This window comes from Lissotriton helveticus, chromosome 12 (assembly GCF_964261635.1).
Source record: "Lissotriton helveticus chromosome 12, aLisHel1.1, whole genome shotgun sequence".
In the NCBI taxonomy this organism is placed as follows: domain Eukaryota; kingdom Metazoa; phylum Chordata; class Amphibia; order Caudata; family Salamandridae; genus Lissotriton; species Lissotriton helveticus.
Genome location: NC_136073.1, coordinates 161,815,216 through 161,829,575, shown reverse-complemented (window position 1 = coordinate 161,829,575; position 14,360 = coordinate 161,815,216). Strand labels below are relative to the sequence as shown.

Below are 14,360 nucleotides of genomic sequence, written 5' to 3'. Positions count from 1 at the left end.
CCCGGGTCCTGCCTTCCCCTGATTCGGAACCGCCGGACCTTTCGGAGGTCAGACTGTGGAAAAAAACTCGGAGAAAAAGGACCATCGGGAAAGGGCTGAGAGGCAGGTGCATTCCCGGGCCCCTGGGGGCCACAGCGGGCGGGCCCGGGTGCTGCCTGGCCCCGTCTCAGCATGGCCAGACCTCGCGGGGACCTGCCTGAGCAAACTCGGAGGAAAAGGCCCATCGGCAAGGGGGCTAAGCAGCAGGTGCGTACCCAGGCCCCTGGGGGCCCCGGCGGGAGGGCCCGGGTCCTGCCTTCCCCTGATTCAGAATCGCCAGACCACACGGAGGTCTGACTGACCCTCTCCCTAGTAATCCGGAGGAAAATTACCCCCCTTTCTTGTAATCCGTGCACTAAAGGTGACAGAGGGGACCCAAGGCGCGAAAGTACCCGACCTCCTGGAGCCCTCGCTGGGATCCGGGAGGCAAATGGCACCTCATCGGGACTTCCAGGGAAGTTCGGCCATCTGGTCGCCCCCATTGGAAAGCATTGCGGGCGACCAGATGGCCGAGGCGATCCGGGAGACCAGATGGCCGAGGGGATCCTGGAGACCAGATGGCCGAGGGGATCCGGGAGACCAGATGGCCGAGGGGATCCGGGCGACCAGATGGCCGGGCACGAAAGGGACGCCATCCGGTCGCCCCGTGCCCCCACGAAGGAGGGAGCGGGCGCCCGGGGCATGGCGAGCTGGAGGCCCGGGGCCCCAGCCGGGCCACAGCCATGGAGGCTGCCAGGGGCCGGCGGGCCCTCCGACCCGGGGCCCGCTTACACCTTGACAAGCAGGGGAGGCCTGCAAGGGACCGACGGACCCCTGTCCTGGGCCCTGGGTGGAGCGGCAGCCCGGGGGACCGGGCCCAGGGCCGGAGAGCCCGACCCGGGGCCCCGACCGGGCCCCTGGACCCAGCCGGGGCTCCCAGGCCCGGAGGCACAGGGGAAGCCTCCCCGGGCCCGCCGGACCCCGTCCCGGGCACCCTGCCCCGCGGCAGGACCCAGGACGGAGCCCGGGGTGGGGAGGCCACCCTCCCCGGGGCCCTCAGGGGCCCCGGATGGAGCTCCTGAACACAGACAAGCAAGGGGAGGCTCCCCGGGCACATCGGAACCCCAATCCGGGCCCTTGGCAGTGCGGCAGGCTGGGGACAGGGCCCAGGGCCTGAGCACCCGACCCGGGGCCCGCCCGGGCCCCTGGACCCAGCCGGGGGTCCCAAGCCCGGAGGCGCATGGGACGCCTCCCCGGTCCCTCCGGACCCCGTCCCGGGCACCCTGCCACGCAGCAGGACCAAGGACAGAGCCCGGGGTGGGGAGGCCGCCCTCCCCAGGCCCTCAGGGGCCCTAGCCACTGCTCCTGAACCCAGCCAAGCAAGGGGAGGCTCCCCGGGCACATCGGAACCCCTTCCCGGGCCCTTGGCAGTGCGGCAGGCTGGGAGACAGGGCCCAGGGCCGGAGCACCCGACCCGGGGCCCGGCCGGGCCCCTGGACGCAGCCGGGGCTCCCAAGCCCGGAGGTGCATGGGACGCCTCCCCGGTCCCTCAGGACCCCGTCCCGGGCACCCTGCCACGCAGCAGGACCAAGGACAGAGCCAGGGGTGGGGAGGCCGCCCTCCCCGGGCCCTCAGGGGCCCTAGCCACTGCTCCTGAACCCAGCCAAGCAAGGGGAGGCTCCCCGGGCACATCGGAACCCCTTCCCGGGCCCTTGGCAGTGCGGCAGGCTGGGAGACAGGGCCCAGGGCCGGAGCACCCGACCCGGGGCCCGGCCGGGCCCCTGGACCCAGCCGGGGCTCCCAAGCCCGGAGGTGCATGGGACGCCTCCCCGGTCCCTCCGGACCCCGTCCCGGGCACCCTGCCATGCAGCAGGACCAAGGACAGAGCCCGGGGTGGGGAGGCCGCCCTCCCCGGGCCCTCAGGGGCCCTAGCCACTGCTCCTGAACCCAGCCAAGCAAGGGGAGGCTCCCCGGGAACAACGGAACCCATTCCTAGGCCCTTGGCAGTGCGGTAGGCTGGGAGACAGGGACCAGGGCCGGAGCACCCGACCCGGGGCCCGCCCGGGCCCCTGGACCGAGCCGGGGCTCCCAAGCCCGGAGGTGCATGGGACGCCTCCCCGGTCCCTCCGGACCCCGTCCCGGGCACCCTGCCACGCAGCAGGACCAAGGACAGAGCCCGGGGTGGGGAGGCCGCCCTCCCCGGGCCCTCAGGGGCCCTAGCCACTGCTCCTGAACCCAGCCAAGCAAGGGGAGGCTCCCCGGGAACAACGGAACCCATTCCTAGGCCCTTGGCAGTGCGGTAGGCTGGGAGACAGGGACCAGGGCCGGAGCACCCGACCCGGGGCCCGCCCAGGCCCCTGGACCCAGCCGGGGCTCCCAAGCCCGGAGGCGCATGGGACGCCTCCCCGGACCCATGGAGCCCGTCCTGGGCATTGAGCCATGCCGTTGGCCTGGAGATGGGTGCCCCGGACGCCCGGGGGGAGGTCTGTCTGGGACACATGGAGCCCGTCCTGGGCATTGAACCATGCCGTTGGCCTGGAGAAGGGAGCCCCGGACGCCCGGGGGAGGACTGCCCGGTACCCGTGGAGCCCTTCCCGGGTACTTTGCAACGCCGTTGGCCTCCTGGAGATGGGTGCCCCGAACGCCCGGGGGGTGGGCTGCCCGGGACCCGTGGAGCCCATCCTGGGCACTCTGACCTGCTGTTGGCCCGGGGGAGGGACCCCAGACGACCGGGACCCGTGGAGCCCGTCCTTGGCACTCTGACAAGCCGTTGGCCCGGTGAAGGGAGCCCCAGACGACCGGGACCTGTGGAGCCCGTCCTGGGCACTCCTGTATGCCGTTTGCCCGGGGAAGGGAGCCCCGGACGTCCGGGACCCGTGGAGCCCGTCCTGGGCACTCTGAAATGCTTTGGCCCGGGGAAGGGAGCCCCGGACACCCGGGGGGGAGGACTGCCCGGGACCCGTGGAACTCGTCCTGGGCACTCTGACATGCCGCTGGCCCGGGGAAGGGTGCCCCGGACGCCAAGGGCCCGTGGAGCCCGTCCTGGGCACTCTGACAAGCCGTTGGCCCGGGGAAGGGAGACCTGGACGCCCGGAACCCGTGGAGCCCGTCCTGGGCACTCTGAAATGCTTTGGCCCGGGGAAGGGAGCCCCGGACGCCCGGGGGAGGACTGCCCGGGACGCGTGGAACTGGTCCTGGGCACTCTGACATGCCGCTGGCCCGGGGAAGGGTGCCCCGGATGACCGGGGCCCGTGGAGCCCGTCCTGGGCACTCTGACATGCCGCTGGCCCGGGGAAGGGAGCCCCGGACGCCCGGGGCCCGTGGAGCCCGTCCCGGGCACTCTGCCATGCCGTCAGCCTGGATGGAGCCCCGGACGCCCGGGGGACGACTGCCCAAGAGCCATGGAGCCCGTCCTGGGCAATTTGACATGCAGTTGGCCTGGAGGAAGGAAGCTCCGGGTGGCCTAGGGAGGTGTTGCCCAGGCATATCCCATCTGGTCCCCATGGCAGAGAACCACCAACCCTGGAGGGGTGTCCGGGCATACCCTGCCCCATAGTAATCCGGAGGCAAATTACCCCCCTTTCTTGCAATCTGTGCACGCGAGGTGACAGAGGGGACCCAAGGCGTGAAAGAACCCGACCTCATGGAGCCCTCGCTGGGATCCGGGAGGCGAATGGCACCTCATTAAGACTTCCAGGGAAGTTCGGCCATCTGGTCCCCCCCATAGGAAAGCGTTGCGGGCGACCAGATGCCCGAGGGGATCCGGGCGACCAGATGGCCGAGGGAATCCGGGCGACCAGATGGCTGGGCATGGAGGTGAAGCCGCCTGGACTCTTCCCCACCCCGTCCCCGTCCCGGGACGAATGCCCGGGACGCATGGAGCCCGTCCTGGCCACTTGACGTCCCGTCCTGGGCATTGAACCATGCCGTCGGCCTGGAGAAGGGAGCCCCCGGACGCCCGGGGGAGGACTGCCCGGTACCCGTGGAGCCCTTCCCGGGTACTTTGCAACGCCGTTGGCCTCCTGGAGATGGGTGCCCCAGATGCCCGGGGGTGGGCTGCCCGGGACCCATGGAGCCCGTCCTGGGCACTTTTACATGCCGTCGGCCTGGAGGTGGGTGCCCTGGACGCCCGGGGGAGGCCTGCCCGGGACCCGTGGAGCCCCTCCCGGGTACTTTGCCAATGCCGTTGGCCTCATGGAGATGGGTGCCCCGGACGCCCGGGGGGAGGACTGCCCGGTACCCGTGGAGTCCTTTCCGGGTACTTTGCAACGCCGTTGGCCTCCTGGAGATATGTGCCCCGAACGCCCGGGGGGAGGGCTGTCCGGGGCCCATGGAGCCCGTCCTGGGCACTGTGACATGCCGTCGGCCTGGAGGTGGGAGCCCCGGACGCCCGGGGGAAGGCTGCCCGGGACCCGTGGAGCCCTTCCCGGGTACTTTGCCATCCCGTTGGCCTCCTGGAGATGGGTGCCCCGGACGCCCGGGGGAGGTCTGTCCGGGGCCCATGCAGCCCGTCCTGGGCAGTGTGACATGCCGTCGGCCTAAAGGTGGGAGCCCCGGACGCCCGGGGGAAGGCTGCCCGGGACCCGTGGAGCCCTTCCCGGGTACTTTGCCATCCCGTTGGCCTCATGGAGATGGGTGCCCCGGACGCCCAGGGGAGGTCTGTCCGGGACACGTGGAGCCCGTCCTGGGCATTGAGCCATGCCGTTGGCCCGGAGAATGGAGCCCTCAGACGCCCGGGGGAGGTGTTGCCCAGGCATATCTCATCTGGTCCCCCGGGCAGAGAACCACCAGCCCTGGAGAGGTGTCCGGGCGTACCCTGCCCCTAGTAATCCAGAGGGAAATTACCCCCCTTTCTTGCAATCCGTGCACGCGAGGTGACAGAGGGGACCCAAGGCGTAAAAGAACCCGACCTCATGGAGCCCTAGCTGGGATCCAGGAGCCGAATGGCACCTCATCGGGACTTCCAGGGAAGCCCGGCCATCTGGTCGCCCCATCGGAAAGCATCGCGGGCGACCAGAGGGCCGGGATCGAAAGGACTCCCAGCTCCCCATCCATCCCAAGCCTTCGCGGTAGGGTTCCTGACTGCCTGCCCACGCAAGGCAGGGCTCTTGGACCCCGGCTGGGCCTCAGGCGCAGGTTGGACCACCGGAGCTCTAGGGCCCGGACGACCTGGGGGAGGAATGCCCGGGACCCGTGGAGCCCGTCCTGGGTACTTTGACATGCCGTCGGCCTGGAGGTGGGTGCCCCGGACGCCCCGGGGGAAGCTGCCCGGGACCCATGGAGCCCGTCCTGGGTACTTTGACATTCCGTCGGCCTGGAGGTGGGAGCCCCGGACGCCCGGGGGGAGGTCTGCCCGGGACCCATGGAGCCCGTCCTGGGTACTTTGCCAATGCCGTTGGCCTCATGGAGATGGGTGCCCCGGACGCCCGGGGGACGAATGCCCGGGACGCATGGAGCCCGTCCTGGGCACTTTTCCATGCCTTCAGCCTGGAGCCCCCAGACACCCAGGGGAGGACCACCGTGAAAACCATGGAGCCCGACCCGGGCACTCTGCCATACCGTCAGCCTAGATGGAGCCCCGGACGCCCAGGGGACGAATGCCCGGGACGCATGGAGCCCGTCCTGGGCACTTTTCAATGCCGTCAGCCTGGATGGAGCCCCGGACGCCCGGGGGACGACTGCCCAGGAGCCATGGAGCCCGTCCTGGGCAATTTGACATGCAGTTGGCCTGGAGGAAGGAAGCCCCGGGTGGCCTAGGGAGGTGTTGCCCAGGCATAGCCCATCTGGTCCCCATGGCAGAGAACCACCAGCCTCGGAGGGGTGTCCGGGCGTACCCTTCTCCCTAGTAATCCGGAGGAAAATTACCCCCTTTTCTTGTAATCTGTGCACGCGAGGTGACAGAGGGGACCCAAGGCGCGAATGTACCCAACCTCCTGGAGCCCTCGCTGGGATCCGGGCGGCGAATGGCACCTCATCGGGACTTCCAGGGAAGTTCGGCCATCTGGTCGCCCCATAGGAAAGCGTTGCGGGCGACCAGATGCCCGAGGGGATCCGGGCGACCAGATGGCCGAGGGAATCTGGGCGATCAGATGGCTGGACACGGAAGTGAAGCCGCCTGGACTCTCCCGACCCTGTCCCCGTCCCCGTGCCCGTGCCCGGGACGCATGGAGCCCGTCCTGGGCACTTTTCCATGCCTTCGGCCTGGAGCCCCCAGACACCCAGGGGAGGACCACCGTGAAAGCCATGGAGCCCGACCCAGGCACTCTGCCATGCCGTCGGCCTGGATGGAGCCCCGGACGCCCGGGGGACAAATGCCCGGGACGCATGGAGCCTGTCCTGGGCACTTTTCCATGCCTTCGGCATGGAGCGCCCCGACACCCTGGGGAGGACCACCCTGGAAACCATGGAGCCCGACCCGGGCACTCTGCCATGCCGTCGGCCTGGATGGAGCCCCGGACGCCCGGGGGACAAATGCCCGGGACGCATGGAGCCCGTCCTGGGTACTTTTCCATGCCGTCGGCCAGGAGCCCCCTGACACCCAGGGGAGGACCACCGTGAAAACCATGGAGCCCGACCCGGGCACTCTGCCATACCGTCAGCCTGGATGTAGCCCCGGACGCCCGGGGGACGAATGCCCGGGACGCATGGAGCCCGTCCCGGGCACTCTGCCATGCCGTCCCGACAAATTCGTACGGACTCCTAACCTTACGACACGGATCGGAATCGAGCCCTCTCTGACCCAGCAGTTTCAGGCGCCCGGGGGACGAATGCCCGGGACGCATGGAGCCCGACCCGGGCACACTGCCTTGCCGCCGGCCTGGATGGAGCCCCGGACGCCCGGGGGACGAATGCCCGGGACGCATGGAGCCCGTCCCGGGCACTCTGCCATGCCGTCGGCCTGGATGGAGCCCCGGACGCCCGGGGGACGACTGCCCAAGAGCCATGGAGCCCATCCCGGGCACTCTGCCATGCCGTCCCGACAAATTCGTACGGACTCCTAACCTTCCGACACGGATCGGAATCGAGCCCTTTCTGACCCAGCAGATTTCAGGTTGATTTGCTATATACTTTACGTACGATTTTATGGGGGCCGATTCCGATCCGGTACGTAAAAGCAAATACGACCGACATGTCGGACAACCACGTACACCCAGGGGATAGGACTGCCCGGGTCACATGGACCCCGTCCTGGGCACTCTGATCTGCCGCCGGCGCCGGGGATCGAACCGTGATCACCAGATGGGGATATCCCAAAAATCTGGCATGGATACGGCCCGCCAGGACAGGTTTGGGCACCCCTGTTGTGTGCAAATAATCTGTATGAAAGTTTTCAAGGTGTCCCACAGCAAATTCCTGATGTTCTGCAATGCACTTTTTAAAAACAATACAAACAAGCAGGTACAAGGAGCTCAAATTAGATTAATGGCGCCTAAATAGAGCACGTAAAGGAACAGTTACACAGCTAAGAAAAGGGAAAGAAAGCCTAGGGAAAAAACACAGAAAGAGCCTGTAGATAAAATTATCTTCCTGGGACAGCAGGTTAAGAGAAATTATACAGGGAGCAGTTAAGCTTGTAACACGGGAGAATAAAAAAGAAAATGCCCTTTTATGAAGTGCGTTTGCCTAATCCAGCAAGCACTTTATTTCTATTTCTCTATTTGCTTCTTTTATTGGTAAAGTAAGTTTCAAGTGCACATGCAGGTATGACTGAGAGCCAGGGTATAATATTTTGAAGCGTTTTCACCATCGCTAATGTAGGAAGAGAGGTATGGCAAAGACATGAAAGGGGTAGCAAAAATAAATATGTGAAGAGGCAATAGTGACACCAATATAAGCCACCTATTTATAAAACTGACATGGAAGAAATACTAAAGGTTAACTTCTAAAATTGTAGCCGAAGATGAAAATACTCTCGTTGTCGGCAGGATTCGAACCTGCGCGGAGAGACCCCAATGGATTTCGCGTCCATCACCTTAACCACTCGGCCACAACAACTTTCTGTAAGCTTTGTGCAAATAATCTGTATGAAAGTTTTCAAGGTGTCCCACAGCAAATTCCTGATGTTCTGCAATGCACTTTTTAAAAACAATAACAACAAGCAGGTACAAGGAGCTCAAATGAGATTAATGGCGCCTAAATAGAGCACGTAAAGGAACAGTTACACAGCTAAGAAAAGAGAAAGAAAGACTAGGGAAAAAGCACAGAAAGAGCCTGTAGATAAAATTATATTCCTGGGACAGCAGGTTAAGAGAAATTACACAGGGAGCAGTTAAGCTTGTAACACGGGAGAATAAAAAAGAAAATGCACTTTTATGAAGTGTGTTTGCCTAATCCAGCAAGCACGTTTGTTCTATTTCTCTATTTGCTTCTTTTATTGGTAAAGTAAGTTTCAAGTGCACATGCAGGAATGACTGAGAGAGCAAGGGTATAATAATTTGAAGCGCTTGCACCAGCGCTGATGTAGGAAGAGAGGTATAGCAAAGACATGAAAGGGGTATTGATAATAAATATGTGAAGAGGCAATAGTGACACCAAAATAAGCTACCTATTTATAAAACTGAGATGGAAGAAATACTAAAGGTTAACTTCTAAAATTGTAGCCGAAGATAAAAATACTCTTGCTGCCGGCAGGATTCGAAACTGCGCTGGGAGACCCCAATGGATTTCACGTCCATCGCCTTAACCACTCGGCCACAACAACTTACAGTACGCTTTGTGCAAATAATCTGTATGAAAGTTTTCAAGGTGTCCCACAGCAAATTCCTGATGTTCTGCAATGCACTTTTTAAAATCAATACAAACAAGCAGGTACAAGGAGCTCAAATGAGATTAATGGCGCCTAAATAGAGCACGTAAAGCAAAGGAACAGTTACACAGCTAAGAAAAGGGAAAGAAAGACTAGGGAAAAACACAGAAAGAGCCTGTAGATAAAATTATCTTCCTGGGACAGCAGGTTAAGAGAAATTACACAGGGAGCAGTTAAACTTGTAACACAGGAGAATAAAAAAGTAAAATGCACTTTTATGAAGTGTCTTTGCCTAATCCAGCAAGCACTTTTGTTCTATTTCTCTATTTGCTTCTTTTATTGGTAAAGTAAGTTTCAAGTGCACATGCAGATATGACTGAGAGAGCCAGGGTATAATAATTTGAAGCGCTTGCACCAGCGCTGATGTAGGAAGAGAGGTATAGCAAAGACATGAAAGGGGTAGCGATAATAAATATGTGAAGAGGCAAGAGTGACACCAAAATAAGCCACCTATTTATAAAACTGACATGGAAGAAATACTAAAGGTTATCTTCTAAAATTGTAGACGAAGATAAAAACACTCTCGTTGTCAGCAGGATTCGAACCTGCGTGGGAGAAGTCAATGGATTTCGAGCCCATTGCCTTAAACACTCAGCCACAACAACTTACAGTAAGGTTTGTGCAAATAATCTGTATGAAAGTTTTCAAGGTGTCCCACAGCAAATTCCTGATGTTCTGCAATGCACTTTTTAAAAACAATACAAACAAGCAGGTACAAGGAGCTCAAATTAGATTAATGGCGCCTAAATAGAGCACGTAAAGGAACAGTTACACAGCTAAGAAAAGGGAAAGAAAGCCTAGGGGAAAAACACAGAAAGAGCCTGTAGATAAAATTATCTTCCTGGGACAGCAGGTTAAGAGAAATTATACAGGGAGCAGTTAAGCTTGTAACACGGGAGAATAAAAAAGAAAATGCCCTTTTATGAAGTGTGTTTGCCTAATCCAGCAAGCACTTTATTTCTATTTCTCTATTTGCTTCTTTTATTGGTAAAGTAAGTTTCAAGTGCACATGCAGGTATGTCTGAGAGCCAGGGTATAATATTTTGAAGCGTTTGCACCATCGCTAATGTAGGAAGAGATGTATGGCAAAGACATGAAAGGGGTAGCAAAAATAAATATGTGAAGAGGCAATAGTGACACCAGTATAAGCCACCTATTTATAAAACTGACATGGAAGAAATACTAAAGGTTAACTTCTAAAATTGTAGCCGAAGCCGAAAATACTCTCGTTGTCGGCAGCATTTGAACCTTCGCAGGGAGACTTCGAGTCCATCGCCTTAACCACTCGGCCACAACACCTTACTGCAAGCTTGGTGCAAATAATCTGTATGAAAGTTTTCAAGGTGTCCCACAGCAAATTCCTGATGTTCTGCAATGCACTTTTTAAAAACAATACAAACAAGCAGGTACAAGGAGCTCAAATGAGATTAATGGTGCCTAAATAGAGCACGTAAAGGAACAGTTACACAGCTAAGAAAAGGGAAAGAAAGACTAGGGAAAAAACACAGAAAGAGCCTGTAGATAAAATTATCTTCCTGGGACAGCAGGTTAAGAGAAATTACACAGGGAGCAGTTAAGCTTGTAACACGGGAGAATAAAAAAGAAAATGCAGTTTTATGAAGTGTGTTTGCCTAATCCAGCAAGCACTTTTGTTCTATTTCTCTAATTGCTTCTTTCATTGGTAAAGTAAGTTTCAAGTACACATGCAGGTATGACTGAGAGAGCCAGGGTATAATATTTTGAAGCGTTTGCACCATCGCTAATGTAGGAAGAGAGGTATAGCAAAGACATGAAAGGGGTAGCAAAAATAAATATGTGAAGAGGCAATAGTGACACCAATATAAGCCACCTATTTATAAAACTGACATGGAAGAAATACTAAAGGTTAACTTCTAAAATTGTATCAGAAGACGAAAATACTCTCGTTGTCGGCAGGAATCGAGCCTGCGAGGGGAGACTCCAATGGATTTCGAGTCCATCGCCTTAACCACTCGGCCACAACAACGTACTGTAAACTTTGTGCAAATAATCTGTATGAAAGTTTTCAAGGTGTCCCACAGCAAATTCCTGATGTTCTGCAATGCACTTTTTAAAAACCATACAAACAAGCAGGTACAAGGAGCTCAAATGAGATTAATGGCGCCTAAATAGAGCTCGTAAAGGAACAGTTACACAGCTAAGAAAAGGGAAAGAAAGACTAGGTAAAAAACACAGAAAGAGCCTGTAGATAAAATTATCTTCCTGGGACAGCAGGTTAAGAGAAATTACACAGGGAGCAGTTAAGCTTGTAACACGGGAGAATAAAAAAGAAAATAAAGTTTTATGAAGTGTGTTTGCCTAATCCAGCAAGCACTTTTGTTCTATTTCTCTATTTGCTTCTTTCATTGGTAAAGTAAGTTTCAAGTACACATGCAGGTATGACTGAGAGAGCCAGGGTATAATATTTCGTAGCGTTTGCACCATCGCTAATGTAGGAAGAGAGGTATAGCAAAGACATGAAAGGGGTAGCAAAAATAAATATGTGAAGAGGCAATAGTGACACCAATATAAGCCACCTATTTATAAAACTGACATGGAAGAAATACTAAAGGTTAACTTCTAAAATTGTAGCCGAAGATAAAAATACTCTCGTTGTCGGCAGGATTCGAACCTGCGCGGGGAGACCCCAATGGATTTCGAGTCCATCGCCTTAACCACTCGGCCACAACAACTTTCTGTAAGCTTTGTGTAAATAATCTGTATGAAAGTTTTCAAGGTGTCCCACAGCAAATTCCTGATGTTCTGCAATGCACTTTTTAAAAACAATACAAACAAGCAGGTACAAGGAGCTCAAATGAGATTAATGGCGCCTAAATAGAGCACGTAAAGGAACAGTTACACAGCTAAGAAAAGAGAAAGAAAGACTAGGGAAAAAACACAGAAAGAGCCTGTAGATAAAATTATCTTCCTGGGACAGCAGGTTAAGAGAAATTACACAGGGAGCAGTTAAGCTTGTAACACGGGAGAATAAAAAAGAAAATGCAGTTTTATGAAGTGTGTTTGCCTAATCCAGCAAGCACTTTTGTTCTATTTCTCTATTTGCTTCTTTCATTGGTAAAGTAAGTTTCAAGTACACATGCAGGTATGACTGAGAGAGCCAGGGTATAATATTTTGAAGCGTTTGCACCATCGCTAATGTAGGAAGAGAGGTATAGCAAAGAAATGAAAGGGGTAGCAAAAATAAATATGTGAAGAGGCAATAGTGACACCAATATAAGCCACCTATTTATAAAACTGACATGGAAGAAATACTAAAGGTTAACTTCTAAAATTGTATCAGAAGACGAAAATACTCTCGTTGTTGGCAGGATTCAAACCTGCGCCGGGAGACCCCAATGGATTTCGAGTCCATCCCCTTAACCACTCGGCCACAACAACTTACTGTAAGCTGTGTGCAAATAATCTGTATGAAAGTTTTCAAGGTGTCCCACAGCAAATTCCTGATGTTCTGCAATGCACTTTTTAAAAACAATACAAACAAGCAGGTACAAGGAGCTCAAATTAGATTAATGGCGCCTAAATAGAGCACGTAAAGGAACAGTTACACAGCTAAGAAAAGGGAAAGAAAGCCTAGGGAAAAAACACAGAAAGAGCCTGTAGATAAAATTATCTTCCTGGGACAGCAGGTTAAGAGAAATTATACAGGGAGCAGTTAAGCTTGTAACACGGGAGAATAAAAAAGAAAATGCCCTTTTATGAAGTGTGTTTGCCTAATCCAGCAAGCACTTTATTTCTATTTCTCTATTTGCTTCTTTTATTGGTAAAGTAAGTTTCAAGTGCACATGCAGGTATGACTGAGAGCCAGGGTATAATATTTTGAAGCGTTTTCACCATCGCTAATGTAGGAAGAGAGGTATGGCAAAGACATGAAAGGGGTAGCAAAAATAAATATGTGAAGAGGCAATAGTGACACCAATATAAGCCACCTATTTATAAAACTGACATGGAAGAAATACTAAAGGTTAACTTCTAAAATTGTAGCCGAAGATAAAAATACTCTCGTTGTCGGCAGGATTCGAACCTGCATGGGGAGACCCCAATGGATTTCGAGTCCATCGCCTTAACCACTCGGCCACAACAACTTTCTGTAAGCTTTGTGCAAATAATCTGTATGAAAGTTTTCAAGGTGTCCCACAGCAAATTCCTGATGTTCTGCAATGCACTTTTTAAAAACAATACAAACAAGCAGGTACAAGGAGCTCAAATGAGATTAATGGCGCCTAAATAGAGCACGTAAAGGAACAGTTACACAGCTAAGAAAAGGGAAAGAAAGACTAGGGAAAAAACACAGAAAGAGCCTGTAGATAAAATTATCTTCCTGGGATAGCAGGTTAAGAGGAATTACACAGGGAGCTGTTAAGCTTGTAACACAGGAGAATAAAAAAGAAAATGCAGTTTTATGAAGTGTGTTTGCCTAATCCAGCAAGCACTTTTGTTCTATTTCTCTATTTGCTTCTTTCATTGGTAAAGTAAGTTTCAAGTACACATGCAGGTATGACTGAGAGAGCCAGGGTATAATATTTTGAAGCGTTTGCACCATCGCTAATGTAGGAAGAGAGGTATAGCAAAGACATGAAAGGGGTAGCAAAAATAAATATGTGAAGAGGCAATAGTGACACCAATATAAGCCACCTATTTATAAAACTGACATGGAAGAAATACTAAAGGTTAACTTCTAAAATTGTATCAGAAGACGAAAATACTCTCGTTGTCGGCAGGAATCGAGCCTGCGCGGGGAGACCCCAATGGATTTCGAGTCCAACGCCTTAACCACTCGGCCACAACAACGTACTGTAAACTTTGTGCAAATAATCTGTATGAAAGTTTTCAAGGTGTCCCACAGCAAATTCCTGATGTTCTGCAATGCACTTTTTAAAAACAATACAAACAAGCAGGTACAAGGAGCTCAAATTAGATTAATGGCGCCTAAATAGAGCACGTAAAGGAACAGTTACACAGCTAAGAAAAGGGAAAGAAAGCCTAGGGAAAAAACACAGAAAGAGCCTGTAGATAAAATTATCTTCCTGGGACAGCAGGTTAAGAGAAATTATACAGGGAGCAGTTAAGCTTGTAACACGGGAGAATAAAAAAGAAAATGCCCTTTTATGAAGTGTGTTTGCCTAATCCAGCAAGCACTTTATTTCTATTTCTCTATTTGCTTCTTTTATTGGTAAAGTAAGTTTCAAGTGCACATGCAGGTATGACTGAGAGCCAGGGTATAATATTTTGAAGCGTTTTCACCATCGCTAATGTAGGAAGAGAGGTATGGCAAAGACATGAAAGGGGTAGCAAAAATAAATATGTGAAGAGGCAATAGTGACACCAATATAAGCCACCTATTTATAAAACTGACATGGAAGAAATACTAAAGGTTAACTTCTAAAATTGTAGCCGAAGATGAAAATACTCTCGTTGTCGGCAGGATTCGAACCTGCGCGGAGAGACCCCAATGGATTTCGCGTCCATCACCTTAACCACTCGGCCACAACAACTTTCT

At 54.5% G+C, this 14,360-nt stretch overlaps 8 non-coding genes across 8 annotated transcripts; all 8 read right to left on the bottom strand.

Annotated features, from left to right (window-relative positions):
- Positions 1 to 7,931: 7,931 nt before the first annotated feature.
- Positions 7,932 to 8,013, bottom strand: TRNAS-CGA (transfer RNA serine (anticodon CGA)). The gene has a single exon. It is a non-coding gene; the product is annotated as a tRNA-Ser (tRNA).
- Positions 8,014 to 8,637: 624 nt separating this feature from the next.
- Positions 8,638 to 8,719, bottom strand: TRNAS-UGA (transfer RNA serine (anticodon UGA)). The gene has a single exon. It is a non-coding gene; the product is annotated as a tRNA-Ser (tRNA).
- Positions 8,720 to 10,747: 2,028 nt separating this feature from the next.
- TRNAS-CGA (transfer RNA serine (anticodon CGA)) lies at positions 10,748 to 10,829 on the bottom strand. The gene has a single exon. It is a non-coding gene; the product is annotated as a tRNA-Ser (tRNA).
- A 624-nt stretch (positions 10,830 to 11,453) lies between these two features.
- TRNAS-CGA (transfer RNA serine (anticodon CGA)) lies at positions 11,454 to 11,535 on the bottom strand. The gene has a single exon. It is a non-coding gene; the product is annotated as a tRNA-Ser (tRNA).
- A 624-nt stretch (positions 11,536 to 12,159) lies between these two features.
- TRNAS-CGA (transfer RNA serine (anticodon CGA)) lies at positions 12,160 to 12,241 on the bottom strand. The gene has a single exon. It is a non-coding gene; the product is annotated as a tRNA-Ser (tRNA).
- Positions 12,242 to 12,863: 622 nt separating this feature from the next.
- On the bottom strand, positions 12,864 to 12,945 carry TRNAS-CGA (transfer RNA serine (anticodon CGA)). The gene has a single exon. It is a non-coding gene; the product is annotated as a tRNA-Ser (tRNA).
- A 624-nt stretch (positions 12,946 to 13,569) lies between these two features.
- Positions 13,570 to 13,651, bottom strand: TRNAS-CGA (transfer RNA serine (anticodon CGA)). Its single transcript has one exon. It is a non-coding gene; the product is annotated as a tRNA-Ser (tRNA).
- A 622-nt stretch (positions 13,652 to 14,273) lies between these two features.
- Positions 14,274 to 14,355, bottom strand: TRNAS-CGA (transfer RNA serine (anticodon CGA)). The gene has a single exon. It is a non-coding gene; the product is annotated as a tRNA-Ser (tRNA).
- Between the last annotated feature and the right edge of the window lie 5 nt (positions 14,356 to 14,360).